Source organism: Balearica regulorum, chromosome 1 (genome assembly GCF_011004875.1).
Source record: "Balearica regulorum gibbericeps isolate bBalReg1 chromosome 1, bBalReg1.pri, whole genome shotgun sequence".
NCBI lineage: Eukaryota > Metazoa > Chordata > Aves > Gruiformes > Gruidae > Balearica > Balearica regulorum.
In genome coordinates, this window is record NC_046184.1 from 110,823,162 (window position 1) to 110,844,833 (window position 21,672).

Genomic DNA, 21,672 nt, shown 5'->3' on the forward strand with positions numbered 1-21,672 from the left:
AAGAGGCATAAGATTTTCAGATGGCTTGACTGACAGCATCTCCTGCAGTGTTACAGGGAAGTGGTGGGCTCCTGCAGAGAGTCTCACAAGCTGCCAATGCTTTTTGTACTACTCAGTGTCATTTCTCACACACCCAAATCATAGCTGTCATTGCTACCTCATCTATTGTTCTTCACTTGGTACTGAGCCCCACAGCTTTTACTCTGGCTCTGCCATGAAACATGATGGATAATCCCCTATCTCATGTCCTCTATGAGAAGATTCACTTCTGTCATTTGGGGATAGATGACAACTGACACAGCTGTGTCAGGAGGAGAAAGGGCACTGAGAGGTGATCTTTGCTGAATGAACAGCCAAAGAGCAAGACAACTGGATCTCTGGAGACACCAGTGCTATAGGGGACTATGCTGGTGATTCTAATCTCATGCATTGTAATAGAAGTAAACAGCATTCTTCTACTTACAGAAAGTCAGGTTTTGGCTCAACGCTGCACAAGAACCATTATGAACAAAATTAAGGCAAGAGTGCTTGCAATCTGGCAAACATGACTGCATGTCTCTACAGCTGTGATGGGGAGAGAATGTCATTCCCAAACTCAATGTTTGTTACATCTCTATGCTTTGCTTAGTTCCTGTGAATGCAAGACACCAAAATGTGTTTGTAGTGTTAATAGGACAGGTATCATTTTTTTCCTGAGATACATTGTTTATGAAATATTTTAACTTGCAGGAAGGAGTTATCTGACCTAGAGAGATTGGGTAACAATGTGCACAACCTAGGTGCAGAGACTCAATCAACCCCTAAGGACAAGAGGATATCTCTCACTTCCCATTTCTATTTATTAGTGTCAAATGAACCAGAACTCTGAAGACTAAAAAGAAAATCTGAGCTTTGAAATGTCTTTTTCATACATTTTTATTCTCATATAACTCTTACAATGAGTATTCTATAAGCCTGTCCTAAAGAGCTGTATTTCATGTTGTCCTTGTAAAGAAACCTGATATACAATGTATTTTGATGAAAACACATTTTTTTCGTAACAATGATGGAACAACCCTGCAAAAAAACTTATTGCTATACACACCAGGTATCTCAAGAGTATAAATAAGAGTCTACATGCAGAGTAGAGGCAGTGTCTCAGGCTTTTCTCTCTAGGGAGGATGTCTGTAAGACACTCAACTTGGAGGCAGCAATGACTGTTGAGATTCTCCACTAACACCTGGTGACAGATAAGCTTTGAGATACTACTGATATACTTTTTGTTTGTTTGTTTTGTGCCTGAGTTTACAAAATGCTTAATCAAATGTTTACTCAGAATAAACTAGATTTACTCTTTGTTTTAAAAGTCATATAATTATCCTGGTCCCAAAGTTATTTGAGAAAGACTAGCTATGCTCTTCCTACAAGAGCAGTGGGTGATGACTTATAATGGTGATTACTAAAAATAGGATTCAGAGCTGGAGTATATGCTTTCCACCAAACTGCAAGGTTTAAAGACAGATAGATACCATAACACTGGAAAGAAATCTCCTTTGGTAGGCACAAGCTCTTTGGCTAGCATCACAAGAGGTGTGAAGACAGTTTGTTGCTCAGAATATTCATGCAAATTACAGAAACCTACTTAGAAATGTTGAGAAAATTTAGAGTCCTTACTCTTCAGAAAAGGATGATGAGACAAACAATATTCAAATACTTCAAAAACTGATGAAAAGATGAAAAGAATAATCTTTTATCTAAGTCTGTAGAAGATAGGACAAGAAGTCCTGAGTGTGAAAGTAACAAGAGAGATTTAGATTGAATGCTACTTTGAAAGGAAAAATTTCCAAATGCATCCACTACAAGTGTAAGATAGACTCTTCATTGCTGGGGCACCTTTAAAAACAGGGTACGTGACAGAGCTGCAGATCATCCTGCCATGCTAACTATTTCATAATCACAAGATTTTATGGGCATTTTGTCTGCATATGCAATATAATTTTCATAATTATTTGCATCATAAGCTGTACATTCATTTTTTTCTTACGTGGTGTAAGTTTAACAGAACAAAGTTCCTCAAATAGCAATATGATTATATTACTTTACTATTTCAAGATGACAACTAGTTGATGTCACTTAATGATGAGTATTGTAAAGTGAATAATACACACAGCATATTTGACCACTGTCCAAACTCCAGTGAGCTTACTACCTAATAAGGAACTTCAACAAGTTTACAATTAAAATACAAAAATACAAAAAGTAAATAGAAAGTAATAAATTCTACTGTGGTACTTCCACAGTAATTGGTTTGCATCATAGTGCTGGACTGGCTTTAAAAAATAGGGGGTTTTGTGCTAAACTTTTCCATACAATCAAGAGCTTTCATGCACTTGAAAATAGTAAAGATTAGACAACAAACATCACTTAGTATTTTTCTTAGCATGAACAGGACTGCGACCTTAATGTCAATTTTAAGCTTTTTGCCTTAATACTGCTAGTCTTTATTTATGTGCTACCATTGTTATGAATGGAGCAATAATGTTAACATAAAAAGTCTTCAAGTAGAGGCATCCTTAAAAACCAACAATGTAAACCATTGAGGCTTAAAGAACTTTATTTTACTGAAAAATTACTGTATGCTGTTTCTAAACAGTTATAAAATTGCATTTAAAGGATAACATTTATGATTATCATAGTGCCTTAAACATACACAGGAGCAGAAAATGTTCAATATCACTGCTGGGATGATACATTAGTTAAAATACATCCATCCTTTTCTTCATTTTTCCACACAGTTTACACCAGCATTTCTACACTTTTTAATGGTTACCTAACTGCTAGGGGAAAAAAATAAAAAGAAACCCATGCCAAATCATATCCTCTTCTTTGGTCACCATGTGTCAGGAGAGATACAGAAATAACACACAAACCATCAGAAGTACTGGCATGATTGTACCTACACTAAATTTATTTTAATTAACTGACTCACCTCCATCATGCCTAAGAATCCATGTGACTTTCAGCAAAAGCATAGCTAAATTAGATCCAAGTTGTCTGTGAGAGTGGGCAGACGGAACAACTTCCTGATTATCAGGCTTGCAGAAACTCGGCCCCGGCTGTGACCACACAGAGGTGTACAGCAGGAGGGTAATGAAGCAGATCTAGATACCAACTCTCTGTTGAGCACAGGAGGAGAGGTGGAAGGCTGCATAGTAGGATTATTAGTAGTAAATATATTTTTGATTTTGATAGAATACTTTACACCACTTCTGCCAATTCTTATTTATAAATGGCTTTATTTCTTACAATTAATATTTCAAAATATGTAAATTTGCATATTTTAAATAAAACTGTAAATCCTATATAGAACATATTTGTCAAAAATTCAGCTTTACTAGTGACTAATGAATAATCATGAGCTAAAGCATTTATTGTAGAAAAGCATACAATCCTGGTTTATAGACTAGAAGTTACCACCATGTCCCTACAAATTCTTCTAGTTGTTTCTTATCTTCACTGTTAATAATGTATGTCCTTCTTCCAATCTTAATTTATATGGGTTTGAATTTCAGCCACTGAACTTTGTACTTCTTTGGTCTCGTTAATTCAAGTGTCCTGTTCTGTTAGAAATCTTTTCAATTCCTGATGACTCTACTAAATTACCTTTTTAACCTTCTTTTGGATAAACTAACAGAACAATAAATGATAAGAACACACATTGATTGACCAGATGGCTTAAGGGAGATATAACTCCACCTTCACATCTCTCATTAGCTCTACTCTGTATAATGTAAATTTTCCTAATCAGATGAAGTGGTCCAGAATTGTAACGTACTCCCATTCAGACATTACCTAAATGCATGCAGCTCAGAATAATTTAATATATCTAATGTATTTCATCTAAAATGCTGTATAATTTAAATAGTTTATTCAGTATCTCTGAAGTTCTGTTGTTTTCAAAAGATTTTAAAATTAAACCAACATAATACCTAGATCATCTCATTTAGTGTCATTCCACCTATAATGGTATCTGGCAATCAACTTTCCCCTTGATTGATAACCAGTAGGCTACCACAGGAAGTAAAAGTAAAATCAGCAGTACAATTATCATAATATGGATAAAGGATTTTTTTTTAACTGTAGATTGTAATTCTAGGATGTGGTCCATCCTGCTCATGACAGTTTGTTATCCAAACTCCTGTGTGACCACTTCTTAAAGCACAGCCTTGCTTTATTTTGTGTTTTCTCTGACAGATTTTCCAGTTCTCCAGAAGGAGAATGCTATGTTGGTAGATAATAGTAAGTAATAGACGTTGTTGAACTGAGGTAGGGAGATGCATCTTAAACTTAGGAAACAAGCAACGACTTGCCTTTTCCTCACTCTCCATGGTCATTTTTCTTGGCTCTATGTGAGCTGCAAATTTTCTGAGAAACTAAGAGGGTTTATCATCTACCCAGAAGCACCTAGAAATCACAGCCCTGAGGAACCCAAGTGCACTGGTAATTAATCTTGTGGTTGAAACATGTCTGAGGCATGGACAAACAGAGTGTATTTAAAGTGCCTGGAGTAGATACAGTTGCAAGGGTTAAAAAAACATGTAGGTACTACTACACGGTCTTTAAATGAGAGGTTCCTACAGTATATCACATAGGTGCTGAGTACAGGAAATACATGTATGTATATTTCAGCTCACTGGAAAAAGTTAAATCCCTCTGTTCAATTAGAAACATAATGTGCTTTTCTGATGACGTTTTTCTTCAGTATCTTCTTTTGTTTGTTTGTTTTGACCTCACAATCCCATCTTAGTTCTATTTTGTTAGATGGGAGGACATACAAGGACAGTTATTATTTATTATTATATTATTAATAATAGCAGTTAACTGGAGAGGAAAAAAAAAAAGGAAAAAGAAAAGTGTGGCAGTGATTGCCAGTTCCTAACCAGAAGTTAGCTGGTCTGTACTGGACTCTTTTGAGAAGTTTTGTCAAGAGATACTGCATCATGAATTATTCACTTTATCAGCTCTATTAATTCCATTACAACAGTAACACATCCCTAGGGACTGAGACTCAATTCTCCTTCTGTCTACTAGTATCACAAGGAAATCTAAAGGAGAGACTGAAAATGGCCCCACCATTCATCACATTTTGTTTGGTACATTCAGAAGAGCACATTATTTATACATGAAGATTAAATATGTATTTATTTATCACAGGCAAGGATAAAATGATTAATATGACTTCTGAAAACCAAAAAGAGCTTACAAGGGAAATAACCAATCCAGAATTGTAAAATCACAATCAACTTTTCAGTTATACAGCAAAATGCTAGTATAATAAGTAATTTTACTGCATAACTGAAGAGTTGGTTGTGATTTTGCATCACGGAGCCACTTCTGGATGAAAGGATGATAATGAATTAAGACAATATGTCAGATAAGAAGCTTCAAGAAATATAACCACATACGTGTTGCTACATCTTACATTAGTAATGAAATACTTCCTTTTTATCCATATATATTTAAAAAAAAAATCATATTAAACAGTACCTGCAGTTTGCAAGGCAGGAAGAGACCTACCTCAGTGATCTGAAAAAAAGCTAATGATATCATAACAAGTAAGGATGAGTCATCACTTATACAAATAGTCCTAAAGGAAGAAACTGCTTACTAAAATGCCTGTGGAGACCAGGCAGTGTGGAATAAGAGAAAATGACATGGATGAGACTGGAGGTGAGACGTATCAGTGTAGGTGTGGATGTTTTCAGGATTTGAAAGAGTACATTCTATAACTCAGCTGCCTTTCTATTATCAGTCATGGAAAAACAGACCAATGAAATGAACTCTTGGAGAGTGGAGGGAGCCACAGGCAAGAACCTGAAAGAAGGTGTGAAGAAGCAGTGAGAGAAACCACTAAATGTGAAGGTACTGATGAAGGATGATCAACTCAGGACTGCCATTCTCCATGCAGCAGAGGGCTGAACAATAAGGGAAGAGGGCTGACACGGCGTGAGCTGCATGGCAGTGTCCTCCACTGTGGATTTCATGCTCAGGTCACTGGGAGCCACTTTGTTCCTCCCATGTGGAGTGCCGTGGGTCAATACTGCTGCTCACCCCACACCAGTGTCAATTCCATACCACTCCTGGGCCCTCTGAGCAGATGTACCAGCTTAAACAAAAGAAATCACTGACAATTAAGTATATTTATGCTCTATATTTGACTGATACTATTTCTCTGTCTCTCTCCATACAAAACAAGTCCACTTTCATGAGATAAAGCTAGCACTGCAGACTTCAGGTACCAGTCAGAATAGTAACAGCATGTTATAAAACTTATGAAATATTATATTTCATTTGTGTTTAGTACAAGAACATGAGTTTAAGGATATAAATTGAACACATTGATTTAAGCCCAAATAGGTTGCAAAAACACTGTACCGGGTGTGGGTGCCCAGGGTCTGTCAGGGGCTGCAGGGGCCTCTGTGAGGAGGGGCCGGGGCTGCCCAGTGCTGGACACAGCCAGTTCCAGCTGGCTCCAACCCACCCATCACAGGGCACGGCTGGGCCCCTTACCAAACCAAGCTGGTGGCTTGATGATTGAGTCCTCCCTTTGCTCATTCCGTAAGGCTTGTCATGCTGAAGGAAATGGGCTGTTCAGCTGTTTCAACACTAGCCATCTACCACACACATCCAAAAAAAGGAAAATTAGATGACGAAATATAATCACCAAAATTCGGGGCTTCAGGAGAGTTGCGAGAAGCTGGTAATGATAAGAATCCAAATTTGGAGCTCAAACACCTAGAGTCTGTCTAAATTCTACCTGGAGAACAGTGGCAGCCACACAAAATGTAGTATCGAGGGACAAGCTCACCTCATTTATATTAAGGAAGGATTTGCAATGTTATCTTAATTTACCCTCTACATTGTCGATCCCCTGAAGCGCAAATACCTTGCCCTTTTGGGCAGTATTCTTCTAAGTGGAAATATCTCAGAACAGATCTCTCTGAAGTCTCTCTGAGATTCTGAGCCACAGGTATCTCCTGCAAATTTGGCACAATTCATCCTAGGGATATAGGCCTGACTAAGACAATGTTATCGCGTCTTTCTCCCGGCATAGCTGCATTCCTGTGGCAGTAACATAAAGAGAGGAGGGGAAAGTGAAATTAAGATTTCAGCGGGCTGTCATTGGGATATGGAGAACACTACTTCTGCAGAAAAATCTTTCCTGCCTCTAAGGTCCTCATGTATTTCTATCTTCAGTTAGATGAGCTGTATAATTCAAAAATATGGCTGTACATACACTTAATTCTCAAAACTGCTGAGAATTATAAGCATAAAGAGCACAGAATCATAGTCATAAAATCCAAGGAAAATGAAGCGTTTCCTAGATCTAGTAACTTGTCTAAATATAATTCATTCAGTATAGTTCATCAACTTTAACTATATCTTCTTGTTCACATTATGAAGGTCACATACAAGAATGGATTTGAACTCCAGGCATTCATATCTTTCTAGCTACCAGTCCCATATATCAATGGCTCATTTAGTGAACAAAAACAAACACTTCACTAACTTGATAGTCTGTGGAAGACAGGCTGGAAAAGATGCAAATAATTAGTGACACACCATATAAGAGACCTGGAAGAAGGTCAAGAAATCATGCCATGAGAACGACTCAGACATACATTTAACACAAAAGCGCTCTCTGGGTTATCATGGTTGCATTGTTTTATTATTGTTGTTAAGGGGAGAAGTAATATGACTTGATAAAGCAAAACATAGGGGCATATTTTCTTTTCACTGCCTGAGAATTCATTTCAAAGGCTTAAAGGCAGAAAGTCAAGAAGGTGGTGTTTTTTGCATATTCTTCAAACATCAGACAACTCAGCATAGAATCAAAGTACAGTGGGACAGAGATCAGATATTTTAGGGTAGCCCTAGGGGATGATCCTTGTCATTTGTTGTAATGGCAATTTGGTAGAATAGTCAATAGAACATTTATTTTTAATGGTACTGCTAGGTTCTGAAATTATGCTCAGCAGGTTGGGTGATCCTGCAGAGATTTCAAACACAATATTGCAAATTGTGCAATAAAGCATGTTACTTTCATCCCTGTATTAAGGACAGACAGTCTTTTCAGATAAACTAAGAACCATTGCAGACTCTCTCCCCCCTAAATGTATGAGGCCAACCTAAGCCTGTTTTGTATGTTTAGCAAAATTTGGCTTGGAGGCCATCAGCAAATATAGCAGACACAACTCAAGATTTAGCATTATGTACTTGTGGTCCAAAAATAACTGAGGAAAAGGCTCATTCAATACGTTATGACCTTGATCTTGTTGATTTTTTTGCACATACTTAACTCATGCATATGGATAATCCTCCAGACCACAACAGCATTATTCATAAAGGTAGCAAGTATTGGATTGAAGGGTTCAGTCTTACCTTTAGTAGTAATGGTTATTGATTATATCATGGTGTTTGCTGTTTATTAAAACTTTTAGAAATACATTTTTTAAATATAAGTAAAGGAAACTTACTGAGATTTTGATTTCCCTGATTAAATTTTTGTTACTTTCATATAATTGATGCATCAGAGTACTTGGTGCAGGAGATGCATAAGCCCTTGGAAATATGCATGTAAAGTGTTGCATTGGCATAAGGGTAGGCATATTATATTTTAGTAATGGGGTAACAAAAACATTTATCCTTGTAAAACATTCATGGATTGGGTTTGAAATACTTGTAAAATATATAGTAGGGGGTTTTGACTACATTATTAGATATTTCATCATCAAGTTCAGTTGTCAGTGAAGTTAGGCTGTCCTTTTCATGATATTGTGAAGTTAATGGCTAATGTGGTGATGCTGCAATATATGATTGATAGAAGCGCAACATTAAATCAGCAGAATAAGATGTTTGAACAATACTATGGAAATTATTTTGGATATAGTGTACAAATATGTATGTTGGACATTTATGTTGTTTATTTGTTTGTTTTATGAGGAGGAGCTATTCTCTTCTTTATGAGGATTCTGACACACGACATTTCTTTTTGTTCTTGCCAAGGCAGAGAAGTTGTAAAGATGATAATAATTGCTACCATTTGTTTTAGAAGTATGTATGCTTAACATACTTTACTAACTGGCTTCATAGCAAAATATGTTATGCGTGTGACTAATTCCTGAAGAGCAATTATACACTATTCCTCATCGTAGCATCAGTGAGACTAAAGATATAGATTAATAGATAGACTAAGATAGACTAATCTCAGTGAAAGATAGGTATGTCATAGTCAAAATTGCAGAAGGAAGAAAAAAAATGGAGGAATTTTTCATGCAAATGAATTTTTTTTTCATATTCTATAATGATACAGAGTAATAATGTAATGGTATCATTACAGAATGATCCTGAGGAGTACAGAAGCTGCTGTGTTGTGCAATACACTAGAGCTCACACTATTTATATGCTCTTGTTATTTCTATAGCCTTTAAAAAAGTGATATAACTAACTCTGTTTTAGTCACATTTCATAATTTGTTCTGCGCAAAGCAGTATGCTTTGCACTCTGGCATCTCTCCTCATAGGCTCTAGAATGCAGGGCCAGCATAAGGGCAGCCTGCTGAAGGAAAGTGGTGCCTTATGAGTAGCGCTTGCCAGAAGCTTGCCCACAAAAATAGTTTGTAAACGCAAGTTAGGCACACTGAACTTTCACCAGTAGACGCCATGCTGTTTTCCTAACTGACAACTGAAAATTTCTGACTTCCAGTGAGTCACAGCTGGGACAGTCAATTTTACAGGCAGCTTGAGAGACATTTTTATTATTCCAGGTTCACTGATATGATGATAACATTTTAAGAATTTAAGTTATTGTCAGGATTTCTAAAGTTTCAGGCTTGCAGTCACAAATATCAAAATATAGTAATTAGGGAACACTTAGAAATGACATCACTATCAAAGATTGACTGGGATTTTGATTTGTTTTCCTATCTTGTTTGTAAACACCTGTGGCTGAGGAGGCATATTACCTCATTTTAAGAGTAATCATAAAATATCTGCATCTATTGTGGTTTTGTCCCAGCCGGTAGCTAAGTACCACGCAGCCACTCACTCACTCTCCCCCCACTTGGGGTGGAGGAGAGAATTGGAAGAGTGAAAGTGAGAAAACTCATGAGTTTAGATAAAAACTGTTTAATAGGTAAAGGAAAAGCAGGGCTCCATCAGGCGTAGCAGGGACTTGGGAAGACAAACACTATCACTCAGAATGTTATGCTGTGCTGTGCTGTGCTGTGGTGCGGTGTGCTGTGCTGTGCTGTGCTGTGCTGCGCTGCGCTGCGCTGTCCTGTCCTGTCCTGCCCTGCCCTGCCCTGCCCTGCCCTGACTTCCTTCTTCTTCCCCCAGCTTTTTATACTGATCATGACATCATATGGTATGGAATATCTCTTTGGCCAGTTGGGGTCACCTGTCCTGGCTGTGTCCCCTCCCAGCTCCTTGTGCACCCCCAGCCCACTCGCTGGTGGGGTGGTGTGAGGAGCAGCAAAGGCCTTGGCTCTGTGTAAGCACTGCTCAGCAGGAACCAAAACATCCCTGTGTTATATCAACTCTGTTTCCAGCACAAATCCAAATCATAGTCCCATACTAGCTACCATGAAGAAAATTAACTTTATCCCAACCAAAACCAGCACAGCATCTGAGAGATTCTTTCAGGCTGCCTTTATAGTCAGTGTGAAAAAAACCAGTCACTTCTATAGTTCCATTAATCTCATCCTAAAAGATACAACACAAGACAGACGAATTGCATGCAAAACGCATCTAACTCTCTCCATTTACCATACAAGAATCTAGATGATTATTTCATAACGGTATTGTGGATATTTAAAGAAAGATGAGTTAAAACAGTAGTTCATGAGTCAATTTTTCCAAGCAAAAGAAGTCTTCTCTTAACTAGAAATTCCACGTCTTTTACTTACATAGGCCTATTTTCCTATGCATCAGCTACCTGAGCTGTTGGTGTAAACTAAACTTTTTTTCAAATGTTTGTTTCTTTAACTTGGTTCCAAAGTCTCTCTCTTTTTTTTTTTTTTTTCCCTGAAACCTGAAAGCCATTATTTGATGGAAAGTTTTATTATTTAAATGTTATTCTATTCAGTTCTGTCCTTGTTGGAAATTTGGAAGATCTCACAAATTATAAGAAAGAAATGCATGCATTACTTCAAAAGGATCACAAAAAATGATTCCATGCATTCAAAACATGTTTCATTTCTATGACAATAAAAATGAAAACCAACCAAGAGCCTTCTAGACCCATCACATTCTACTCACATCTGAATTTTAGCTTAATTCTGTGAATTCTGGTTTCTTCAGAGTTTTCACAAATATTCCAGGAAGTCCTGTCAGACCTCCTCCAGTCCATCCTAGCCAGTCTACCATCTCACAGTGAGCCAGCAGAAGAACAAGCCATAACTGCAGCTGAAGAGAACAGAGAAAAGAAGACTAGCAGCCCACATAAATATGGAAACAGGGTTGCCCCAGCCTAGCACAGTTATGAGGATAGCCCCTTATTCATGTTCCTACAGAGATGGAAATAAACAGATTGGACTTAGACAAAAGCATAAGATAAAGAGAAACAAAAAAATAGGATAATAAATAACAGAAAATAATGAAGTACGAGAGGGTACAGAGATGAAATGAAAACAGGATTCCATTAAATAGGGTTCAAAGCAAGGATGGGAAATAAACAATGAAGCAGGATATATTAAGTGATAAATAATACAAAATAGATCTTAGTATGCATATGTAGAACAATAAACTTAATTATAGTCAGCAGTGGTTAGGGAAATCAGATCAGGAAAAAATGACAGTATGATCAATTTCCCAGCTGAAAACTGTGGTCACTGTAGTGACTTGCCTACGCAGATAACATCAAAGTTTTTACTTACAGCCTTCCATCAGTTTCCCGAAAGACCTTTCTTTGAAGACTATTTCTTTAGAAATGACAAAGCATGTAACTCCAGTATTTTGCTGACACCAAGATATCATTCTCAGAAATAACACCTCTTTAAGGTGCTGCTTCCAGAGTGAGGCAGTGACAGGGCACTCCTCCGGATTTCAAGGTTTAATACACATGGGTTAAGAGAATGGTTAGCACATAAGCAGTGGCATTAAATCACCTCAATACTGTACTGACTTAGTGCAGTTTTAGCAGAGTAACAAGTTACAAATAACACTCGTACACATACACCTTTAATTCAGAGTTCAAGAACTACATGAAATGAGTTTTGTGACCTCGATCCAATTGCCAGAAGCCAAGTGTCCACATCGATAAAACCATGGCCTCAGCTGAGACTAATTAGCACACTAGCAGACAATGTCAGTGCACTTGCCAGGTACTGAATGGTCAAAAAGCTAGACCTCTTCTGTCTCTTTTCAGAAACATGCCATGGGATGAGAAATTTTTACTGCCTTTCCTCATGTCGAACCTGGATTTTGGACTAAGTAGAAGAATGAGGTCTTCAGGGATATATAGCAAGGATTTTTCTGGGAAATTAGGTCTTTACAAGTAATTAAGCATATCTCTTACTGAGTCCAATCTTAAATGGAGTTATTGTCACAATAAACAGAGTAGTATATTTTTGCTTCTGAATTCCCACATCACTCTCAGAATGAAAGACCTGCTTCTTAATATATGCATTTTCATTTTTCCTTTCTTAATACAAATCTAATTATCCTTTATCTTTCAACATTTTATTCAATTTATCTGTAGACTATTCGAACAAATACACTAAATGATGGCACTCAATGAAACCTTTGGCCACACTATTTGCTTATGAAATCATAAACATTTCCCAGACCAAGTTAGCAGCAGAAGCTTTTTCAAGTACATGCTTGATAATATTGAACAATTCAAGAAATACAATAGGGTGAAACACTTTATCCACAAATGTACTTATTATTTGCTCCTTCACAGTTCCCTTTGTAACAGGATGCTTAAGAGGAATGGTCAGATGTCAAGTCCTCAAAAGTGTTAGGGCTGTAAGGTTCTGTGAGCAGGTAAACAAAGACTACTTCTACTTTACCAAACAGCACACAACAGCAGAACCCTGAGTAGTACTAAGCCTGACCAGCCCCACCTGGGACCTCCACCCACAGCAGTGGGCACAAGAGCTCTATTTAAGCTCAGCCCAGGGTCTTCATCCTTCTACCTGAGCTATGCTGAAGGAATGGTAGTCTCTAAGCTGGAAGCAAGCTGAGTATGACTCAGCCTGCCCTGCCAGCAGTACCCTGGGCTATTATATACAGAGACACAGTAGGTTCAGGGAAGTGAGTATCCCTTCTATTCGTTGCTCATTAGATCGTACCTAGATGCTGTGTGCAATTTGGAACACCCAGTACAACAAAGGCATCTATGAACTGAAGCAAGGTAAGAGTAGGGATGTCAAGTCAATCAATGCTGGAGCACTTGCCATGTAAGGAGATGCTGAGAGAGCTTGGCTTCTTCAAGAAGAGATAGCTACATGGAGGGGGGTAGGACAAAAACAACAGGTATAAATTAAAACAAGATGCTTAAGGCTGGTTACGAGAATAAGCTTTATCCTCACAAGGGCAGTCAAGTATGGAAGTAGGTTGTTCAGTGAGGTTGTTTGCACTCCATCCCTTGAGGCTTTCAAGACCTGCTTGGAGAAAGCCCTAAGCAGCCTGGCTGATTCCAAAGCTGGCTGTGCTGATTTGGGCAGGAGGCTTGACTACAGACCTCCCAAAGTCTGTTCTCACCTGAGTGACTCTGATGTTATGACTCTAAGGTAGGAATGACTAGGACATTCACTTCAAAAGCACACCACTAGTGCTACAGAGCTAATATCAATGGATTCAAGCTGTTGTGTTGTATTGGTACTGCCATAGCAACATTCCTGACTCTAGTTTCTCTCTGTTTTGGAGGAGGATTCCTAGCCTTAAAAACAAACAATCCCAAGAGAGAGAGAAAACATATAGATTGTGTAATTCCTGACCTTCCATCCTCTAATCATGTTTCCTTTTACTAAGATGAGCTTCTGGTATGAGGAAATGAGTGATGCAGAGAAAAGAGCTAGCCTTAGTAGCTAATTCTGCATTTCAGTGTTTCCGCAGGTTCTGTATGTGTTTGCTCTGTTACACCCAAAATCTCATTATGGGTGAAAGGAAACATCTCATATTCTTAGAACTAAGAGTATATTAGTACAATTAATGCTGTAATGCTCTAATAGTCCAAATCATGCAAGTAAACCAGAAAAGCCTTATTAAAATATTAAAATTATCAGTGTTTCTGGTATCTGCCCATCTTCTCTGGAGTCATGCTCACCCTTTCAAGGTTCCAGTGTGTCCCAAGGCTGACAGTTTCAGTCTTCTTGAAGAAGACTGAGGTTGTCTATGATTGGCTATGAGTATCCTACAGTCTTTACTGGGAGAAGTATGGTGTTGATGGTATGATATATTTTTCCTCATCATTCCTGAGATCTCCTTGGCTTTCTTCTAATACGTTTTCCCATCCCCACCTGCTCCCTTCCCCCTGCCCCCAGGGAAGGGGTGCAAGCTGCCCCGCATCCCCCCAGTAGCGCCCAGGGGCCGTTTGTCCGTCAGGGATGGGCTGGGGCTGTCAGCCCCCTCCCCGGCGGCACTGGCAGAGCTGGAGCTCAGACAGGCTGGGCAATGGGCACTTGGCCACGGGGCGCCTGGTCAACCCAGCTCAGCCCCGCTCAGGGCACGGGCAGCCCGCACACCCCCTGGGACCCGACACAGCCCGATGCCTGCCCCAGCAGTGGCAACACCATATTCACAGGGTTAGAGTTCACCTGTGCTCTATGCCGAAAATAGCATGGATTATAGGCCCTGATATGGTATGTATCTGCTAGCTGAAAACTGCTTAAAATTTATGTACTAAAATTAACATTTTGTTTCTCTTCAGATGTGATTTCTTGAACTATGTTCACCTGTCAGTAATGTGGAGACTTTGGTACCATGTAGGTGGAAGACATAAGAGAGAAAGAATATTAGGTGAAGTTTCTAATAATCACATTTTAATTATGTGGAAAGGGAAAGCAGATACATTATTTGAAATATCATGGAGAACACTGATAATTTTTAGGCTTTTATAAGTCAGATTTCAGAACCTTTTCCCTGAAGAAGAGACAAATAAGTTGAAGAATATGATTGAGAGCTTTTCAGGACATAGATTATATGCGAACTGAGGTTGAGAATGTACTCACCTGAAAATTGTGCAAAGCCACATGTACCAAGGAGGTGTAAAGGTGACAATATTTCTGTCTGTAGACCATGGATCTTTGTTATTGTATAGTGACCGCAATGCTGACCTGCCAGAATTCTTTATCCTGCTGGAGACTATTAAAACTCCATGATAGATTAGTCATAAACTTTGAGAGCAGAGGTGGGGATCATGCCCATGGTGATAAATTAAGTGTGGATTTGTGATTTAGACTGTTTTCTCAGTGGATGATTGAACACAGAATCAAAGAAGAGATGAAAGTTAGTGTTTTACCCTCTGAACCACCCTCCTGCTTAATTTCTATTTTCCCAATATTCTGTTCATCAGCTGCTATTTTGCAAAATTCAGGCATGGATGAACATTTTGAACCCTTTTATATTAATTAAATTTCAACTTCTGAAGTACTAACTAACCAAGGACCTTTTGTGAGTCACTGACTCCTAACTGAAGGCTAACTTGATTTTCAGCATTAGATTTTTACCTAACTGCATTTATTTGACAATGTATGAGAAGCAAACGCAGAATAAAATATACACTAATGTCTTTTAAAGTTAACTCCTGATAGGTTTTACTTCAATACTTCTTTTATTAGCTCAGTAGGAATCCTGTCAAAAGGTAGGCCAACAAAGCATTTCTTTTCATTTTTATGGTTTATGAAAGCAGCTCTAATAATGGATGAACTCTCTGCATACAAAAAGGTAGAGTTAAAACAACCTAATTTTAAAGAGAAATATCTTTGATATATGTGAGAATGACATAAGAGTGAAGTGCTTTCATGTCAAGTAAAGATGATCAGTGTATAAGTGTACAGACATTTTGAATTGGATAAATACAATTTAGACTTATTTTTCTTAAATAAAGATGATGAGGTTTGTTATATTAATTACTAAATCTGTTTGAAGAGCTTTTAAAATGTGTATCTTTGACCTATAGACATTAATGAGCTCATTATAGATAACACAGCTATCCTTGGGCATCTGTCTAAGCAGGTTAAATTGTGTGATCATTTGTTGCCACCAAATTCTCTGAGCTGGTGTATAGTAAAATGTTCTTATGTGTTCTCTTTATTAACTAACTTAGAAAAAAGTGTCTTTATTTGTAACTGAATAAGGAGAAATTTCTCAGCCAAGCAGATGAAAAGATTCTGAGCTTCCATATTCTCATTCATAGATCAGAAATGATTTGTTCAAGCTTCCCCCTAGATTTCCTCATGTCATGTCCACAGTGGCCCGCCCTTCTTCCCACTGGGTAAGCTTGAATGAGGACCCGAGTAGCATTCACAGACTGCTGTTGCCACTAATCTTTCTTTGTCAAGACTTCAAGCACTCTTAAATGTGCACAGTTTCAGCAGAGAAGTAGCTCTTTCAGGTCCTTGTGTTATAACAGACTGAGCCTCAACAGAGAATCAGGGGTAAGGGTTCGGTTTCAAATTTTGTCACAGATTTCTAGCTGAATTTGAGTGGGTCATACCTTCATTCTGGTTTTGGTTTCTTATCTGAAAAAAAGGAGGAAAAAAAATTACTATTTTTTATAAAGAACTTTAAAATGTATAAATGGAAAATAAATAAAAAGCTAGGTATTAATACTATCTCTTGTAATTATTCTATTTAAAAATGACTCAGTAAAACATTTGATTCAGGATACACTTAACATCTATAACCTATCTAGGTTTGTATTCAAAATTGGGGAATGTTTGTTTGTGTTTTTAAAATTAAATTAAGGAAAAAAGACTTTTTTTTTTCTTGAAGAAACAGAACTTAACAATTTTCACCAGAATAAATTCAATATTCTAACAAAGCTACTGGTTATGTGTCAGGGTCTGTCATTTACTGATGATAGCTGCAGTCTTTGTCACTGAAGGATTTAAGCAAAGTGACTCCTGTTCTGAAACTACTTTTCTTTTGAATTGCTTGAACAACTGACATCCACAGATCATCTACATATAAAAATGCTTGCTTGTGTCTTTCACAAAATGTGTGTATTTACAAAAGATTTATGCTAACATCACTTAAAGTGTCATAGGATTTTCTCTTGGTCATTCTAAGAGGTTTATTACCTGTTTGTAGGTTTACAATGACACAAAAGGATTTAAAAGCTACCAGGAAGTGTCTTGTTTCATTGAGTCTGAGCTTGCATGTTATTTTTTCCTGCAGTTTGACTTTTAAGAGATGTTCATGAACTCTCATTTAAACATTTAACACACGATCTCATATTTTTAAATGGTTCTACTGATAGTTAATTTGCTTAAGCCAGATGTTCCAAAATTATCTCACCTAAAATTTACTGAAGGTAATTGATAATCTAGCATCTATGCAAAAGTCAAGTTTAAATTTGTGGATTTAGATATTTTGTGCTTTTAAAAACAGATGCCTAAAATAACTGTTCTTCTTTCTGAAATTTGTGCTGTAGTGAATTCACAGTTGGGAAAATAACTTAGCAGATATACAAAAGTATTATCTTTGCCATTCATTTATTGTAAGAGATGCTACTCAATGTGCATATGAATCTATCCATGCAATATTAGAATTTATTTTCATTCAATTGAATGTTTTGAAATAAGATATAGTGGAGCCAAACTAATTTCATTGTTTTACCAAACTGGCTGGCTTCAATAACTGTTATTCCTTTCTTAGAAAAAGACTTAAAATCATAATTATATTTAATATATGAATAACTAGTGAATTATCCTTGAATAAACATCATATGGTATTTCATAGAATTTAAATAACTATTAAAATAATTCTAGCATTTTCTTTATAGTAAACTAGACCTGACAAGTCTTCAGCAAATATTCATTTAAGATGGCTGTGACATTTTAATTAGTCTTTTTAAACTGTTAGATATTTTCCTTTCCCTTTTATTTCTTAGAAATCTCTTTAGCATTTCTTTGTATGCTGCAGCTCATCAGCTAAAGTTAATGGGTTGGAACATTAAATATACATAAACAGATATACTTTTAATGCATATGTATACACTTAATATACATTAAATCAAATTCTCTATTCTCAAAAATAAACTTCTGACATATTGCAGTGTATAATGCCATGAGCTTATGTGTTTAAGACAGAGTCAGAAGTGGTCTCAGCAGATAAGTCACGTAGCTCAAAAGTTGTCCAAATCCAACAGTATACAAGAAGGAGGAAATAAAGGCAGGAAAGAGCTGGATAATTAATAATTAATCAAAATGATAACATGAAAGGAAAAGAAGCATACCTTGATTAGTCAACTTATCCTCTGTCATCCAGTTGCTAAAAATACAAGAAACAACAGACTACATGCATCACTACTGTGAATTCATAGCTAAAGGACTCTTGACATACTTTTGACTGCATATTTGCTTGTTTGTTATTTTTAACACAATAGATAGTTTAGCTAATAACTGCACCGAATACAAATCTAGCTAGCTACCTGTATAGTATATAAATATATAGTATATATATTTTTATATATATATATATAGCTACAGTTATAGTATGTATACTATACCTGTATAGTATAGTATTTTCACAGAATCACAGAATGGTTTGGTTTGGAAGGGACCTTAAAAATCACCTAGTTCCAACGCCCCTGCCATGGGCAGGGACACTCTCCACTAGACCACATTGCCCAAAGCCCCATCCAACCTGGCCTTGAACACTTCCAGGGAGGGGGCATCCACAGCCTCTCTGGGCAACCTGTTCCAGTGCCTCACCACTCTCACAGTAAAGAATTTCTTTCTAACATCTAATCTAAATCTACCCTCTTTTAGTTTAAAGCCATTGTGCCTTGTCCTGTCACTACGTGCTCTTGTAAACAGTCCTCTCCAGCTTTCCTGTAGGCCCCTTTTAGGTACTGGAAGGCCACAGTAAGGTCCCCTTAGAGCCTTCTTTTCTCCAGGCTGAACAACCCCAACTCTCTCAGCCTGTCCTCATAGGAGAGGTGCTCCAGCCCTCTGATCAGCTTTGTGGCCCTCCTCTGGACTCTCTCCAACAGGTGCATGTCCTTCTTATGTTGGGGACTGCAGAGCCAGATGCAGTACGCCAGGTGGGGTCTCACAAGAGCGGAGTAGAGGGGCAGGATCACCTCCCTTGACCTGCTGTTCACGCTTCTGTTGATGCAGCCCAGGACACGGTTGGCTTTCTGGGCTGCAGGTGCACATTGCCGGCTCATGCTGAGCTTTTCATCAACCAACACCCCCAAGTCCTTCTCCTCAGGGCTGCTCCCAATCCATTCCCCACCCAGCCTCTAGTTCTGCTTGGGACTGTGCAAACCCACATGCAGTTGGCCTTGTTGAACTTCATGGGGTTTGCACAGGCCCACCTCTCCAGCCTGTCAAGGTCCTTCTGAATGGCATGCCTTCCCTCCAGTGTGTCAACCACACCACACAGCTTGGTGTCATCGGCAAACTTGCAGAGGATGCACTCAATCCCACTGTCCGTGTCCCCAACAAAGATGTTAAACAGTTGGTCCCAGTACTGACCCCTTAGGAATGCCACTCATCACTGGTCTCCACTTAGACATTGAGCCGTTGACTACAACTCTTTGAGTGTGACCATCCAGCCAATTCTTTATCCACCAAGTGGTCCATCCATCGAATCCATGTCTGTCCAATTTCGAGACAAGGATGTTGTGTGGGACAGTGTCAAATCATAGAATCATGGAATGGTTTGGGTTGGAAGGGACCTTAAAGATCACCTAGTTCCAACCCCCCTGCCATGGGCAGGGACACCCTCCACTAGACCAGGTTGCCCAAAGCCTCATCCAACCTGGTCTTAAACACCTCCAGGGATGACACCTCCACAACCTCTCTGGGCAACCTGTTCAAGTGCCTCACCACTCTCACAGTAAAGAATTTCTTTCTAACATCTAATCTAAATCTACACTCCTTCAGCTTAAACCCATTACTCCTTGTCCTATCACTACACTCCCTGATAAACAATCCTTCACCATCTTTCCTGTAGGCCCCTTTCAGGTACTGGAAGGCTGTTGTAAGGTCTCCCCAGAGCCTTCTCTTCTCCAGGCTGAACAATCCCAACTCTCTCAGCCTGTCCTCATAGGAGAGGTGCTCCAGCCTTCTGATCAGCTTCGCGGCCCTCCTCTGGACTCGCTCCAACAGCTCCATGTCTCTCCTGTACTTGGGCCCCCAGAGCTGGACGCACGTGCTTTGCATGAGTCCCAAAGACTATGTCTGTCACTCTTCCCTTATCCACCAATTCTGTAACTCCACCATAGAAGGTCACCAAATTTGTCAGGCACAATTTGCCCTTAGTGAAGCTGTGTTGGCTGACACCAATCACATCCTTATTTTCCATGTGCCTGAGCATAGCTCCACGATCTTGCTGGGCACAGAGGTGAGACTGACCGACCTGTAGTTTCCTGGGTCTTCCTTTTTTTCCTTTTGTGTTGGGTTTGTGTGGCAAGGTTTTGGTAGCGGGTGGGGGCATGGGCTATAGGGTGGCTCCTGTGAGGAGCTTCTAGAAGCTTCCACAGTATCTGATAGAGGCAATGCCAGCCAGCCCCACGTTGGGCGCCAAAAAGGACTGACATGGTTTAGGCCCAGCCAGCAGCTGAGCGCCACGCGGCCGCTCACTCACTCCTTCCCCAGCATGATGGGGAGAAGCGTAACAAAAGGCTTGGGTCGAGATAAGGGAGAGCTCACTAATTATCGTCACGAGCAAAACAAACTGAACTTAGAAAAAGGGATTCATCTAATTTATTACTAAACAGAATAGAGCAATGAAAAAAAAATAACATCAAGTCTTAAAACACCTCCCCCCACCCCTCCCACCTTCCCGGGCTCAACTTCACTCCCTGCTTCAACCTCCTCCCCCCTCAGCAGCGGGGGGCGGGGGGGGGTGGGGGGTGGGGCGGGAATGGGGGTTGAGGTCAGTGCAGCGCCCGTTGTTTCTGCCGCTTCTTTGCCCTCGGGGGGAGGACTCCTCTCATCGCTCCCCTGCTCCAAAATGGAGTCTCTCCCACGGGCTACAGTCCTTCCCAAACTGCTCCAGCATGGTCTCTTCCATGGGGTGCAGACCTTTAGGAGAAAACTGCTCCAGTGTGGGTCTCCCACGGGGTCACAAGTCCTGCCACCAAAACCTGCCCTGGCGTGGGCTCCCCTCTCCACAGGTCTACTGGTCTGGACAGGGACTTGCTTCAGCCCGGGGTTCCCACGGGCCACAGCCTCCCTCAGGTGCCTCCACCTGCTCCGGCGTGGGGTTCTCCACAGGCTGCAGGTGGAATCTCTACACCCCCTCATCCTTCCTCCATGGGCTGCAGGGGAACAGCCTGCTTCACCATGGTTTTTGCCACGGGCTGCAAGGGGATCTCTGCTCCGGTGTCTGGAGCACCTCCTCCCCCTTCCTCCTGCACTGACCTTGGTGTTACATCTTCACACTTCCCCTTCCAGCTCCAAAAAAAAAAAAACTTCCCCCCTTCTTAAATATGTTATCACAGAGGCGCTGA